At 42.4% G+C, this 16670-nt stretch overlaps 1 long non-coding RNA gene across 1 annotated transcript in view; it reads right to left on the reverse strand.

Moving 5' to 3' along the window:
• Positions 1–3014: 3014 nt before the first annotated feature.
• Positions 3015–16670, reverse strand: part of LOC138921110 (uncharacterized) — a 67175-nt gene continuing 53519 nt past the window's right edge. The window contains exon 3 of the long non-coding RNA XR_011433395.1: positions 3015–3314. This is a non-coding gene — a long non-coding RNA (uncharacterized lncRNA). The remainder of the gene's footprint in view (positions 3315–16670) is intronic.

Consider the following 16670-nt stretch of genomic DNA (forward strand, 5'->3'; position numbering starts at 1 on the left):
TCTTCCCCCAGTCCTTTTGGGGTTTTATGGAGGATTCATTACATAGGCATGATTGATTAAATCATTGGCCGTTGGTGAGTGAACTCAATCTCCAGCCCCTCTCCCCTCCTAGGAATTGGGGGGGCGGGGGTTTGAGCTAAAAGTTCCAACCATCTAATCACATGGTTGATTTCCCTGGCAACCAGCCCTGATCCTTAGGTTACATAGGGACTTTTCAAAAGTCAGCCCATTAATATAAGCTCAAAAAGGTCTCCTTATGAATGACGAAAGACACACCTATCACTCAGGAAATTCCAAGGGTTTGAGGAGCTTTGTGCAAGGAACTGGGGACAAAGACCAAGTATACTTATTATATCACAACCTGTAAATGCATAAACTGGGGAAAAGCCTAGGCCAGAAAGATTTCTGAAATAAGTAATTGAATTAACATCTTCTAAGTTGCCGGATATGAATATGATTCTGTTTGGGGGGAGTATATTGATCCAAAGACATGCAAAAACAATTGCTAATTGTGGTTCTTAAACAGAATCCAGTTTGAAGATGCAGGATCATTTTAAAACCCGGTGTGGCTTTACAGTGGCCGTCAAGACCTATAGCATTGTATGTCCCACCCTCTCTCTTTGGATTGGTCAGTCTCAATATAGCTAATTGTGTCAGTTGCTGCGTAACAAACACTCCAAAATTTAGTGGCTGACAATAAAAACCATCAAATTTGTTCATAATTCCGTGGGTCAGTAATTTGGGCTGGGATGAGCTGGACAGACAAATTTTTCTAGTGTTGCCTGGAGTCACTCAACAAGGCTGCGGTCCTGGTGGGTCAACTGGGGACTGGATGGTCTAAGGAGTCTCAGCTGGGATGACTCATCACTGTTCTATGTAGTTTCATCATCTAGTGGGCTACCCTGGGCTTCTTCACACAGCAGCAGTAGCGTTCCAAGGGAACAAGAAGAGAAGATGTAAGACCTCTTATAGCCTAAGCTTGGAAGTCACACCATATCACCTCTCCAAAATTCTATTGGTTAAATCAAGTCAAGTCCAGCCCAACTAGAAGGGGTAGAGGAATAGATTTTAGCTTTTGATGAGAGAAGCTGCAAAATCTTTGTGGGGTTTTTTTTTTTTTTTGGTGAGGAAGATTGTCACTGAGCTAACGTCTGTTGCCAATCTTCCTCTTTTTGATTGAGGAAGATTGTATTTTGTATGTGGGATGCCACCATAGCATGGCTTGGTGATCAGTGTGTAGGTCCATGCCCAGGATCCAAATCCATGAAACCCAGGCAGCCAAAGCGGAGCACACAGACATAACCACTATGCCACCAGGCTGACCCCTCTTTGTGGCCATTTTTAATCTACCACATCAGTGAATCCATCTAACTTTATCACCCCTTGTACTAATGCCTAGTCTTCTGTGGGTGTTATCTGGTGATGATATTCCAACAGGATGGGAGTGGAAACCTTTTCCAAAAGGATTTCAACTTTGATGAGGCAGTGCAGCCTCATTACTTCCTTCATGGTTGTTGATAAGGTCAGGCACACCGAACCTTTTCTGAAACTGTCGCCAGTATCTTGTATGAAGAGGAGGCACAATGGTCCCAATTTGCTACCCATGACAGATTGCTAGGGAAATGGTTGCTTTCTTTACACTCAAGTGCCTTTTTCACAGCACCCTTGCTGATAAACTAGTGTTAGATGAAGACCAGTAAGCGTGCTGACATTTCACTAAGAGTTGTTATCTCTAGACACCTGTGGATAAATGTGCTAATGAGAGACTTGTCTTGAGGGCTCTTATAGTCGTGATTATTCCAAGCCACGGCTGAACGCACACATCATCATAACAGTGTGTTATGCTTAATAGCCTAGAATGCTTCTGTAATACTTAATCCCCTTTATGCTTGTGACAGACCAGTCTCTGAAGTAGGAACCCAGCTCCCGAGGAGAGAGTGGCTTAATCATCAAGCCTCAGGTAAGAAGGCACCGAAAGGTACAGTCGTATGTGGCTGAACGATGGGGACACATCCTGAGAAGTGCATTGTTGGGTGATTTTGTCATTGTGTGAACATCATTGGGTATATTTACACAAACCTAGATGGCATAGCCTACTACTCACCTAGGCTATATGGGGATCATCTTATGGGACCACTGCTTTATACGTGGTCCATTATTGACGGAAGCATCCTTATGTCATGCGTCGCTGTAGTGACTTCCCAGCCCTGGGACGCTTATAGATCTGCTATATTTCTAGTCTAATCAAGACATCAACCAAAGTAATCCTTTCCTATCAAACTTCATTATCTGAACCATTCATGGACTAATTCTCTGAGAGGGGCTGGCTTGGTGGAGTAAGAGGAGATGGACCCCTGGTCAGGGGTCTTTTTATATCATTCAAGGGCTTTGATCAAAGAGAGACTTGGTGCCCCCACACTGTTTACACAAACCTGGTGACCAAGTATCTGGAGTTTGTTCAAGTTCCTACAGAATCAATGTGATCCTTTTTTTTTTTTTTTTGTGGAAGATTAGCCCTGAGCTAACATCCACCTCCAATCCTCCTCTTTTTGCTGAGGAAGACTGGCCCTGAGCTAACATCTGTGCCCATCTTCCTCCACTTTATATGTGGGATGCCTGCCACAGCATGTCGTGCTAAGCAGTGCGTATGTCCACACCTGGGATCCAAACTGGCAAACCCTAGGCTGCTGAAGTGGAGTGTAGGAACTTAACTGCTGTGCCACCCGGCAGGCCCCTCAATGTGATCCTTAATGGCCACCTAATAACAGATCTTAAACCCAGAACTCACAGCAGTGTTGCTCCTCTCTTCTTGAGTTTTTCGTGTTCTGTGTGGATAGTCACAAGTTGCGGGTGTTACCTTATCAGTCAGTTGAAGGTGCCTCTTTCTCCTCCTTACTTCCTGAACCTTCTCTTCCCTACCATCCCCTTCCTTCTACCTTCTCCCTTCTTCATTCTCCCCATGGGACTGGTTTAAGTTAGGATTTGGTGCTTGAAACAGAATCCACTCTATTTTAAACACAGAATGATTTAATTAGGGAAGTGGTGGAAAGGCCAAAGAAGAAGGCTTTCAGATGAATCTCCAGGAAAAACTCCCAGAATGCCAGAGCACCAGGGAGCTGGTCCCTGTGGTAAAATCAAGAAAGTGGGGTATCAGGAGGCTTCCCCAGAGTCTACTGAGTTCAAGAACACATCACCAAAGCTGCAATCCAGGGATGAAGAAACAGGAATCTGAAAGCCACGATCAGAAAGTCATCACTTCTCGTCATCTACAAAGCTGGACAAGTGCTCCAGAAAAATCCCGTGACCTTGCTCACCTGCAGAAAATAGACGAAAGCAGCATGAAAATGGCCACTGTCAAACCTCCTCCTTGCAAACATCACATAAGCAAATCCAATGAAAGGAAACAATTTTCTAGCTGAAAGAGAGTCGGGGAAATGGGGTAGTTTGGGGTTTTCTAACTCTGCAGTGAGGGAAGGTACCCTAAAAGGAGGGGAGAGTGAATGTGGGTGCCTATTGACTAAATCCTGCACAAGCACTCTTAGTGGTCATCCATGCCTCTAATAACAATAATCAGAATGTTTATCAAACAAGCACGTGCCAGCCACTCTTAAACTGACTTTCAACATTATTCCAGAGAGTGCTTACATCACCCATATACATTAGGCACTATTAACCCAGTTTTCCAGATGAAGAAATGGGGGTCAGAGAAGTTAAATAATTTGACCAAGGGTGCACAGTAGTACGGGGAGAGCTGATAATCAACCCCTGGTTTGTGTGATGCCAAAGACCATCTGTGTCAAAACCTATCTGGCACCAAAGGCTATGTTGACCACTAGACTCGACTACCATACAGAGGTGCTCACTCTGTCCCCAGACCATGGGCTCGGCCAACCGAGCACATAGGAATAGTTTTCACTCCCCCTTCTGGAATTTGACCGATTGCTTCATTCATTTAACGCACTCCGGTAAGCCCTGGATGGAGGAGCAGCCATGGGCCCAGTGAAGGACTGACAATCCTCTGACTATACAAGGGTTACTACGGTCTCGCCACCCATAGGCCAATTGGCTTTCTAAGAAAACAGCATCTTTACAGAGAGACTGGAAAATCATTTTGAATCTAATGACATAAAAAAGAGCTTGAGAAGGATTTTTAGCTCGTGTTCGTAATCGTCCCCCAAATAATGAATATCATTTGCAAACGTTAGGACAAAAACCACAGATCCACTGCTGACCCAAGGATAAAGAGCCTTTTGGCAGGTGAAAATTAAAACAAGGGCACAGCTCACCCAGTGGATTGGGCGCCAAGGGCTATTTAAAGCATTTTCTTCTACTCTGATGAAAAGAATATAATTTAGAATCAGATGAAAAAAATCCCCCTCTGGAGGCTGCTGGAAGCATCTTTCTGTCACAGCTGATTACCAGACTAGTGTTTATTGTCAGGAAGACAAAAACACAAGAATACTACTCTTGGCACTGTACTTGTTTTCTTTTCATTATAATTCAGTCAAGGTTTAAACCCTCTCAGCTGAGCTGTTCTTCATTCTAATAGGATGCTGCAAGAATCTGCAGCGGAGAAAGCGTGCGACAGCGGAGCAGACATCCACCTCACTTGGTACCTGGCCAGTCCTTCTGGCAATGGGCAGGCTCCCCTCCACCCTCTACGTCTTTCCTTCTCAGACACAAATGCCTTGAGAGAGCTTCTGGCTCTCAGAGGGGGTCACTTTACACACACACAAACTGATCAGGAAGAAATGCTTTCAGCAGGCAGACTCTTAGAACTATCACTTCCTAAAAATCGAAGCAAAAGCTGCCAAAAGGGGTTATTTTCATCTGAGGAGTCCCACGGGCTACGCCCTCCTAAAAAGGATATGATAATGAAAACACACTTTCCTTCTTCCACTTTGAGGATCTCTTGACCAACAGCAAACGTTCTCAATTAGCCATAAGTTACCCTTATCTGCCTGGAAATCACCTCAGCACTGCGGGCATTTTCTAATTGTGGGTGGTGATTCACCATGGGTAATAGCCAAGACTTTGGCATCATCAACCGAGAGGATGAGAAGTTCTCCTTTTATCAGTCAGATTATCTGCTCTGTACAGCTCAACAGCTAATAATATAATATCCCACATTAGCACCCGTACACTCAACTCCTTTTTTTGTTTCTACTATAATTATTTGGAAATTCTTCCTGAGTTCCATACAATTCACCTGTCCAAATGGGCCTTGTTACCCTCTTTGGATATTTATTATATTGGAAGTCCTGTCTTCATGGGGTTAAGTAGTTCTAGTTCATTTGGCTTTTTCTTACCCTCCAACATTAGAAAGTCAGCTTTGTGACTCATCTCTAAGGCGTCTCCTTCTTCAGCATATCCTTTTCTCTAAAACCCTGAGCAAGTTTTGATCCTCTAGAGATGCAAAGCATCACACGATGTCCCAGCCTCCAAATGTGTAAGAGGAGTAGGACCTGGCCTGAAAAGGGACCAAACCTTCTTTACGAACAGGGAGTCAAGTTTGGGAAGGGATTTACCAGCTCAGCTTACACAAGAGTGGAGAGGTAAACGATGGAGTCGGAGCCAGGGCTCAAATTGTGCTGTAGCCAAAAATATACCGTGGGTGGATGGTGTGCGCCCAACTTTATTCCTGGTGTGAGCCCAGCAACAGTGACTCAAAACTTTTCTGTTCCAAAAATTCCTTTACCAGTTATTTTCCCCAATGCCTCTTTCGTAAATGACTTTCCTTTAAAGTTAAACTTACTTCCTTTTAATCTGTTTGGAATTCAATGTTTAAATTTTTTAAGCTAATAGATGGTTAGCATTTTGCTAAAAATTTGTATCTACGAATGGGTATTCAAAATATATTCGCTATTTCATTTTTTTTTAATGTTTTCTCATAAAATGAAAGACAAATAGTACCCGCAGGAAACCCCACACCTTGGCCAGGCTCTGCTCCTAATATGTCTGTAGCTGTCTCTATGGGAGGGTTATTCTATTAAACCCAAGACATGCACTGACATGAAATTCATAAAATAACCTCTCTGTACAAGCAAAAGTTGTATAACAACGTAACCACCTAGGTGGTATGGAATATACAGAAATAGACTGATCATTTTGTCATGCGGTTTAAAAAACAAAAGACACAGGCAAAGATGTCACCTCATATGCCTGGGAGGGGATACTTAATTTCCTTAGCCACCCTTCCCCTGCCCACACCTCGGGTGAGGTGGGAAGAGTGGTATAACATCATTCCCCTTTGGCCACACTATCCTAGAAACTAACAAACGCTAAATCCGTGATTCTCCGTCTTCTTCACCCACCTCAGCGTTTCCTCAGCGGCGGCATCCACGAAATTAGCTGGCTTTCTATCAAGCCCTGGAAAAATGCAACTGATTTAAAAAAAAAAATCCAATAGATATATGTCTTCCTTTATTATATTAGGAGGCACCAAAATGTGATTCAAACATCATCAGCATCGATTGTTATATCGTATTGGCCACTCGTACCTGACAAATGAAGCTCCAGAACACCAGGCGTTCAATACTAATGTTCCAACCTGTCCCCAACAAAAATTTTACACACACACACACCCCTGGCCCCCACCCTCCATCATGGAAACCATATTTGTAAGAGTTTCTTTCCCAAGAAATCTGAATTCATTCATAATTTACTTTCCCCATTTTTACTCATCAAATATACCAATATCTACCTATCAGAGGTTTTGAGGAGCACGAGATGATCAGAATTCTGTAATGAGTTGATAAAAATCCAGTCAAGAGCAAGGATTCTTGGGATTTTACTTAACCTACAGCCTTACTTTGAGTTCTTCCTTTATAGAATCTAAGGGCGCAGAGACTCAGGCTGGAGCCTCTGCCCAGGACATGGAGCCTCAGCAGACCGTCTCAGACTGTCCTTCCACCCGGTGATCCCCAAGACCCCAGTGCAACAGCTGTGAAGACCATGAAAACACAAAGCTGCTTCCACCAGAAGCTTCAACGCACCCTAATCCAATTAAACTGGAAACCACGCTGCATTTGGATTTTGTAGCTGTTAGCTTTGGCGTGAGGTGTGTTTTTTATTAGTGTTGTTTTGCTTTGCTTTTTCTTCCCATAATGTGCACTTATTGAATGATTCTGGGGGCAGTTTGGTGACCATTATCTCAGTCGCTCTGGCACCTGATTCTCTTCCTTTCCTCTGTCCTCCCAACTTCTTCTACATTCCCAATTGCCTTAAAGGGACCTTCTCTTCCACGGCCATTTCCCTCCTTCCCCTGCCCTCTCACCTCAGGCCCAAGGTCCTCAGTGGCTTTATTATGAAGTGGGGATCTGGCAAGGCTGAAGCTAAGATTTTAACGCATCTGGCACGGAATTATACACGTGTTCCACTGATTTGCATGGGAACTAGGATTCTCTAGGGCTCAGGCATTTTCAGGCACATCCAGAGACTTGGGGAGTGCAGAGATTTGGAACAGACAGAAGCCAAATCAGATGAGGGGATTCTAGGTCTCAGAAAGAAAATACAACTTAAGAGAAGGAAATAAATCAGACTGTCTCGGCACCTGATGGGAAGAGGAGCAGTGTGGTTCCGGAACCAGTGCGGTAGCTCTGACCTGACCCACCTGGTCCAGGCATCCTAGCTGCATGTGTCTTCTCCTTTCCTTTGGACCGTGCATGAGGAGCTACACAAGCTCCTCTATGAGGGGGTAGAGGGGCTGTCAGAGGATAAGCCATCCTAACCTCCTGTTGTGGGTGTCCTTTGCTGGCTCCTCATCCTCAGCCCCTCCTGGGGTGTTGGTGTCACCCAGGGTCTTCTTCCCACCTCACTACACAGGGATGGTCTCATTCATTCTCATGGCTCCAACAACCACATATGTCCTGATTGCCTCTAAATCCATTTCTGCATCCCAAACTCTCCCTTTGTGTATCCAGATTTGTAGACGCACTCGCTTACTGAAACTATACATCAAAGGGGCCCACAAATTTTAACGCAAACCAAACTCATCTTCTTACCCTCTTCCACATTCCCCCACTTACTCCCAACAACGCATTCTTTCTCCCGGGTCCCCTGTCTGCCGAATGGTGTAATGTCGTCCAAGACCAGCAGAGCTTAAAAAAATGGAGTTCCCTGAGGGAAAAATTAGTGCCTTTTAAGTGCTGGAAAAGGAGAATTTGTGATAATTATTCTAATTAAGGATTGGAAATTATCACCCTAGATTGCCTTAAGTGAGTCAACAAGTCTGCAAACAGTTGGTTAAAAACAAGATCCATAGTTTATCGGTCGGTGATGAGCCTCCCGTTGGGTCCGGGGAAGGGTCCTGTCCGCTTCAGCTCATCAGAATCAGTGGTGATGAAACATGACATTCAGTGTTGACATCTCTTAGGCAAGCGCTGCTCCAAGTGAAAAATTTTCCTTCCACAATTTCTACTCGGTCAGCCAAGCAAGAAATCTGGAGGCTATCCTGGCTGTCTCCATCCCCACGCACACTTCTTGTTATCAGGCCTTGATCATCTCTTACCTAAGCCACGGACACTGTCCCCTGACTCCTCGTGCTGCTCCATGTGGCCAGAGGAGCAGCAAGCTCAGCAGCACCTGGGAGCTTGTTAGAAATGCAGAGTCTCAGGCCCCTCCCCAGGCCCACGCCATCAGGATCAGCAGGTGGTGCCCAGGGGGTGCATAAGCACAGCAAAGTTTGAGAAGCACTGTCGGAACTCATGTCCCTTCTGACCACGCCTCTCTAACTCATCCTCCAACTTCTCGGAACTCTCTAAAATCTAGCTATGAGCAAGTCCGCCCATCGTTTTATTAGTATACAATCCTACACCCACACTTCCCTTTGCCTAACTCTGCTACTTCTAACCCCGGCTAACCATTAGAATCACCCTGGTTGCTTTAAAAAATACCAATGCCTTTGTCCCAATCCCTGAAATTCTGATTTAATGGATTGGGGCTTGGTATAATGCTTAAGATCCCCCAAGGGATTTTAATAAATAGCTAAGAGATAAGAACCATCCACCGAAAGATAGTGTCAGTTCCTCGTGATGGCAGGTAAATTCCTCTAAGATTAAGCCCCTCGCGGGCCGTGTGTGTGTGTGTCTCTCTCTCTCTGTCTCTCTCTCTCTCTCTCTCGTCATATTGTATCCCCCAAACCGTGAGCTCACCATCACCAAACGCACACGGGCGCCCCTCCCACCTGCATCTCTAACGCGCCTGCTCGTGGATACGTGGATACGTATCCGTTCCGGAAGCTCCTGATCTCCCACGCACAGGGCCTTCTGCTAGCAAACACCCACTGCTCTTTTAAAGCGAACCTTCCCCCACCAGGGAATGTTTCCTCCTCCTCCTTCTTCCCCTGCTCTGCTGGACTTCTTTACATATCTGCTTCTCCTCCCACAGCGCTATCTGCGCCCCTTCTCTCCTCCAGGGCCAGGACCCAAATCCAGTCCTGGCAGATAAGCTGCCGAGATCAGGGATTGCTGTCTGCTTTGTTCACTTCTCAGGACTGGCTACATAAATTGCAGGGCACAGTGCAAAATGAAAATGCAGAGGTCTTTGTTCAAAATATATTAAGAATTTCAGGATGGCACCAGTGGATCATTAAATCCAGCCCAGGGCCCTTCTGCCTATACCTAGTTGGTGCTCAAAAATGTGTGTTGAGTGAAGGAGTTTTTGCATCGCCTGTACCTGGACTGATGACTTGTGGAAAGAACGGGCACTGCCTGCATTCTGAGAAAGGCAGAGGCTGCCGTGGGGGAAGGAAAGAGGAAGGATGGGAGAGGCACTTTTCGATTTATGATGAAGCAAATGCCTCATTTAACAACAACCAGGCGCGCAAACACCCCCGGAGAAACCCTCTTCAGGGTCCTCTTGATGCGTCTACACAGCGACCGGCTCTTCTCCTTCCAGACTGGTGGGCAGAACATGAAGAAACGGGTCTTTTCACCCAAAGATTTTCTTTTTTTAACTGGGTAGCAACATAGCTGAGAGCTTCATGAAAGGCACTTGATCCTGAAGACAAAAAATATGTATTTTTAATTTTGCAAATGAGTTTATTGTTTTTTCCACTTACTAAAACATGACGTGCTTGTTTTTCTAATTTTCTTATATTCCTGACAGGCACAGGGGCCACGTCTAACCACACCTCTTACACAAAATGACTGTTAGAATTTTGGTCTTTAAAGCATATCTAAGGCACTATATTTTATCCCTCCGTGCATCTCTTAAAAATGTGGACATTACTTACATATCAAGATACTGCAAGAAGGCCAGAACCATAAGTGTTTTTACACTAACGAAACTATAACCATACTCTTGTTCTCACACCTAACAAAATTATCAACAATTCCTTCGTGGCTATCATCTGTTTCTCTCCTGAACAAGCTCTCCAGATTCCATCTTTCTTAACCTCACCTGGTGCCCTGCTACGTCCACTCAGAAGAGACCATCTGGAAAAGTACTTCCTGGGAACACCCAGCTTCAAAAGAAGCATGAGTCATGTCGAAAGTACACTGTCATGTCCATTCCTGCCTTCCACACTGTCTGTGCAGCAAAGTCGTAACATTCTGATTTCTGGGAGATTAAGGCACCTGGTTTTTCTCATAAAGAGGAAAATCAGTAGGTCAGTTAACTTTCGTCGTTCTCCATTTTTAAACAGAGTTTTCCCTAGAAATTTCCTTCCCGTCTCACCGTGCCTACATTTCTCCTTTTCTTGTTGCTCACCCTCCTCCTCAACTGCTGAAGATGGATAATAAAAATGGTGCTCAAAATACCAAGTCTGCTCGCAAATACTTCTCCGGAAAACTTAGATTTGATTTTCAGTAACTTGCATCAAGGGTTTTCTTACTCATTACATTCTCAGTCTTAAACATTAGTGGTGGAGAATCCCATGATGCTTCTTCCCCCTCAAGGCAAATTTACACAGCTGAAGGTGGGCTTTCCACTGAGACCCCTTTAAGGGAAAAGCGAATTAACATCTAAATGGTTTTAAAATATAAAATGACACTTATTTTCTACCACCAAATTAATTCTGTACAGGAATGCCCTATGCATGGTTGAAAAAGAGCATTGCCACCAAAGTCCAGAAGTGTTGGGACCATTGGAGGCAAATTCCAGAATAAAGCTTTATATTGTAGAAGCAAATAGATGGTATTTAGGATTCTATGCTAAAATTTAAAAGAATAATGCTAATGTGTATTTAGCAATTTATCATGCCTCCATTAATCCTTAAAGCAACACTATAAGGTAGGTATGATTATGCCATTTTACCACACAAGTGGCTCGCCCCGATTGCACAGCTCATTGGCGGCAAATCCAAGCCAAGGTCCTCCTATTTCCCATCCTAGTGCCCAGGGCTGTGGTTCACACGCCTCATGCTTTTCACTCTGAGGACTGTGGCTTCTTGCTTCTCCTCCTTTCCCTTCTCGAAGCTGCACTATTGCCTCAGACCTATGAGGAGGCTTCTGGAAACCTGAGACCATTCAATTGCATGTAAATGTTTATGTCTATTTGCACTCGTTTGTTTTTCTAGGAAAAAGAGGACTGAGTTTAACAGAAAACAAGTAAAAGTTAATAACCACCCTCTTAAAACCCTACAATTATTTTAAACCTCTGGTGGTGCAAGTGGTTCTCAGAACCTCTCCCTCCACAGCTGCAGGCACACGCATGCATGCACACATGCACATACGTATGTGCACACACACACAATACATCCCTATAGAATCCCCACATCCTTAGTTTAATCATCCTAGATGACAAATAGTCCTTTAACCCAAGGGGTGTTTTCAAGACCAAGCTTGGCACAGTCCATATAACACCTAAACATATATCCAGGAGATGCCATTTTTCCTGGAAAGGATTGCCTTTAGAAATGAAAATTCAGAGCAGCTGTTTGGGTGAGAATTTTATTACTGTTTTAGTCGGTTCAGAGGACAGCAGTCATAGAATGAGAGACACAAATCCTTGACTGTAGATTCATTACCAATTCAACAACCACTAAGTAAGACACCTTTGCTTCCACAGCCTTTGCCATTAAAGGTATTTCCTCAACCGGATTTGTGTCCCGGAGAGAAAAAACTGCCCACCCAAGAAGCCCAAGCAGCCAGAAGGAGAAGGACGAGATTAAATCATGAGAACACAGGCCAGGGAAGCAGAGCTATGGAAGGCGAGAGCTGGACACCCAAAGAAAAAAAATAATGAGCCTCAAACCCCACAATCCTGCAGCTTAAAAATATGATTTGCAAACTGAAAATTTTAGTAGCTGAATTCACTCTTAATATCTAAATTAGTGGCCTGGAAAATCAAGAACATCTCAAAGAATAGAGAGAAGAAAATTACAGGGAAAAGATAAGAGACTCAGAAAATAGATCAAGGAGACAATGTGTGAAAAATTAATGTTTCCACAGGCTGAGTATTTGATATTAAGGTGTGATAATGGTATCGCAGTTGTTATGGGTGAGATTTATAGTGGTATTCTTGTGAATGTAATGATAAAATGTCAGGGACTTGCTTTAAAATTCTCAAAAAAAACAACCAAGCAGAATGTGGGAGGGTGCGATTAGATGAAATAAGAATAATAAAACGTTGACATTTGTTGAAACTGGATAATGGTGCATAGGAGTTTGTCATACTGTTTTACAAGAAGTCGAGTTAAAACAAAGTGAAAGACGGGGGCTGGCCCTGTGGCTGAGTGGTTAAATTCGTAGGCTCTACTTCAGCGGCCCAGGGTTTCAGTGGTTCAGATCCTGGGCGTGGAGCTAGCACCACTCATCAAGCCATGCTGAGCCGGCATCCCACAGAGCTCAACTAGAAGGACCCAGAACTAGAATATAAACTATGTACTGGGGGGCCTTTGGGGAGAAGAAAAATAAAAGAGGAAGATTGGCAACAGATGTTAACTCAAGGGCCAACCTTAAAAGAAAAGTAAAAAGTGAGAGAGAAGAGTGGAAAATTGAGGGTGGTAGCAATATGGTGCACTAGATGCTATAAAACTTTCACTCCCACTGAAATATAACTAGCTTCTTGATAAATTATGACAAACAAAAGTTATAATGATAAAGCATGTAGGATATAATAATGAGGGGAATGTTCAAGAATCAGAAGGAAAAGAAAAGCAGAAACCTAAATCTTGTGTTGGAAGCATAAGCAATACACACGTAGGTAGAAGGGAGATTAATAAGAGCAGTTGCCATGAAGAAACCTCCTTATATCCCAAATTGGCATTGCTGTCTGGTTGCTAAGCCTCAGGTGCTCTGAAAATTGAGGAAGCTGAGCCTGGGTCTTCACATTAAAGCTGGGACCCTCAGGGGACGCTAACTCAGTGCCCCTCTGATATAAGATGATGTAGGTCAGTGCACCTCCTGATATGAAAGACAGAGGCCAAAAGAAAACATGGAAAAGTAATAAAAAGTAACATAGGAAATGGAGACTTTTCTGGGAAAATAAAAAGTTGTTAAACTACTATTAATACCTTCAGAGAGATACAAGGAAATATATCAGTTACTAAATAAAAACAAGTAGTTTATTATAAAAGAATATGTATGGGAAAAAAAGAACCTTTGGGAATTAAAAGTATGTGAGCAGATATTTTTAAAAGTCAACAGAAGTGAAGGAAGGTAAAATGTGAAACTCTCCCAAAAGTAGAGCAAAAAGACAAAGAAATAGACAATATCAGAGAAAAGATAAGAAAATTAGTGGAACTGTTATGAATAGTGAAAATTACTGACAGAACAGGAGAAAACAGCAGCAGAATTAAAGACATAATTCCCCAAAAATACCCAGAAACAAAGGGCATGTGTTTCCAGGATGAAAGGGCCAGTGGAATGCCCAGCACATTGGCTGGAAATAGATCCAGACCAGTGTTATGAAACTTGGAACACAAGGAATACAAAGAAGACCTTACAAGCTTCCAGAAAAAAAAAAAGGGCCACACACAAAGGGTTATGGATCAGAATATAAAGTTTCCCAAAAGCAACATTGGAAATTAGAAACCAGTGTAGAAATGGCTTCAAAACTCTAAAGGAAAATTATTTCAACAATTCTTTACCCAGCCAAACTATCCATTAAACAGAAAGATGTGATAAATATATTTTCAGACGTATAAAGTCTCTAAAAATTTACCTTAGCCTCGCTCATCGTCAGAACATGCTCTACAAAACACATGAGTAAATCAAGAAAGAAGACATGAGATCCATAAGTGGAAGATGCCACCTGGGAGAGAGGGGAGAGGAATTTTTGGATAGAGTTCAAGGGCAACTCAGGATAACAGTTATGACCCATTACAGAAGGCATCCAGCCCATTTCAGAGGCGTTCAGAAGACAGAGAAATGTGTTCAAGCATATGAAATTGATAAAATACCTGATGCTTCTGAACAAAAAGCAAGCATAGATTTTGAAAACTGGCCACGAGTTTGAGTTTGGTGAATACATAGAAAATTATGGAGTAAACAAAAAGGACTACTGTAAGGAGAGCAAAAGTTTTACATGAAAGGAAAATAATCGAGTATCCTACACAGCTCGGTTGTGAACCAATACCCACAATTAGTTAAATATAATTATTGAATACTGACCTCACTAAAAGTACGTAGGACAATATTGGGAAAACTAGGAGGAGGGAGCGGTGTGGAAGGATGTGCGTTTGAGATGGGGAAGGGAGATGAAAGGGAGTTAAATTCTCATTCTCACATAGTTGGGACTCAATTCATAATACCCACAACTGGAAAATCAGAAATATGATATTGTGATAGAGGTCCCATAAGATTCAGCTAAAAGAATTGAAAGGGATTCCTTCAAGTATTCCCATGCCAAGAGATGGGCAATGGGAAGTCTGCTATTTTACAAAAAAAAGCTTGTGGAACTACTTGACTCTTACAAAATCAGTTTTTACTGAATTTGCATACAATATAACAAGCAAATATAATTTACATATAATTTGCATTATATATATTTTTCATAAAATAAAACTTATTCTTTTTAAGTGTCCAGTTTAACAAGTTTTGACAACCTATGCAGTCATGTAACCACCGTCAAGGTATAAACATTTCCATCACCCCACAATGTTTCCTTTCCTCCCTTTGCAGTTAATCCCCTCCCCCATTCCCTGGTCCCTGCACTCACTAGTTCATTTCTTTTTAGCATTGAGTGGTATTTTGTCTTATGGATGTACCACAATTTTTTTAATTGATTTACCAGTTGGAGAACATTTGCATTGTCTCCAATTTGTGTTGGTTATGAATAAAGCTGCAGTAAACATTTGCATTCAGGTCTTAGGATGGGCATAGGTTTTCACTTAGGAGTGGGATTGGGGGTCACATGGTAAGTGTATGTTTAACCCCAAAGAACTTGCCAAACTGAAAAAAACAAAACTTGCCAAACTTCTTTTCAAAGTGGCTGCACCATTTTGCATTCCCACTAGCAAAGCACAAAAGTTCTATGTAATCCACATCCTTGCAAACGTTTAATAAGATCAATGTTTTTCATTTTGGTCATCCTAGTACCTGTGTAGTGATATCTCATTGTGGTTTCCATTTGCATTTCCCTAATGTTTAATGGTATTGAGCATCTTTTCACATACTATTTGCCATGGTGAAGCATTTGTTAAATCTCTCCGTTTTTAAATAGGATTGTTTATCATCTTACTGAACTTTTTTTTCTCCTGCAGGGAAAGATTCACCCTAAGCTAGCATCTATTGCCAATCTTCCTCTTTCTTTTTCTTCCCCAAGCCCCAGTGCATGGTTGTATATCCTAGTTGTAAGTCATTCTGTTTCTTCTCTGTGAGCTGCCACCATAGCATGGCAACGGACAGATGTGTGGTGTGGCTGCAGCTGGGAAATGAACCCGGGCCACTGAAGTCGTGAGAGCATCAACCTGTAACCACGAGGCCATCAGGGTTGGCTCAATCACGTTATTGAATTTTAAGGGTCTCTTTATATTCTAGATACAAGCCCTTTATCACATATGTGTTCTGCAAATATTTTCTCTCAGTTTGTGGCTTTTTTATTCTTTCAACAGTGTCTTTTGAAAAGCAGTTTTTAATATTAAGTTAAATCTATCAATTTTTTTCTTTCACATTTTTTACTTTTTTGTCCTAGCCAAGAAATCTTTGACTAACCCATTATTACAAAAATATCTATGTTTTCTTCCAGAAGTTTTATTATTTTAGCTCTTATATCTAGATGTATGATTCATTTCAAGTTAAATTTTGTATATGGTGTGAGGGAAGGGTCAGCTTATTTATTTGTTTATGTTTTTGTCTATGAAAGCCCAATTGTTCTAGCACTATCTGTTCAAATATTATCCCTTCCTTATTGAACTACTTTGGCATCTCTGCTGAAAAATCTATTGACCATGTATGTATGGATCTATTCCTGGACTCTCTCTTCCATTACATTTATCTATAGCTCTATCAGAACACCAATACTTCACTAACTTAATTACTGTCACTTTATAGTAAATCTTAAAATGAGGTAGTATGAGTCCTCCAACTTTGATGTTCCTTTTCACGTGTGTGTGTGTGTATATGTATATATAAAATTCCTACATATCAATCAGGAAAATAGACACAACCCCAGAGAAAGTCAGATAAGAGCTGATGAGTTCAGGGTAGGCTGCCCCAAGGTGTGCCAGTCTGCTATGCAGATTATTTCAAGCTGAAAACAATCAAGGCTCAGAAGACTAAGTAAGA

Source organism: Equus caballus, chromosome 27, assembly GCF_041296265.1.
Source record: "Equus caballus isolate H_3958 breed thoroughbred chromosome 27, TB-T2T, whole genome shotgun sequence".
Taxonomy (NCBI): Eukaryota; Metazoa; Chordata; class Mammalia; order Perissodactyla; family Equidae; genus Equus; species Equus caballus.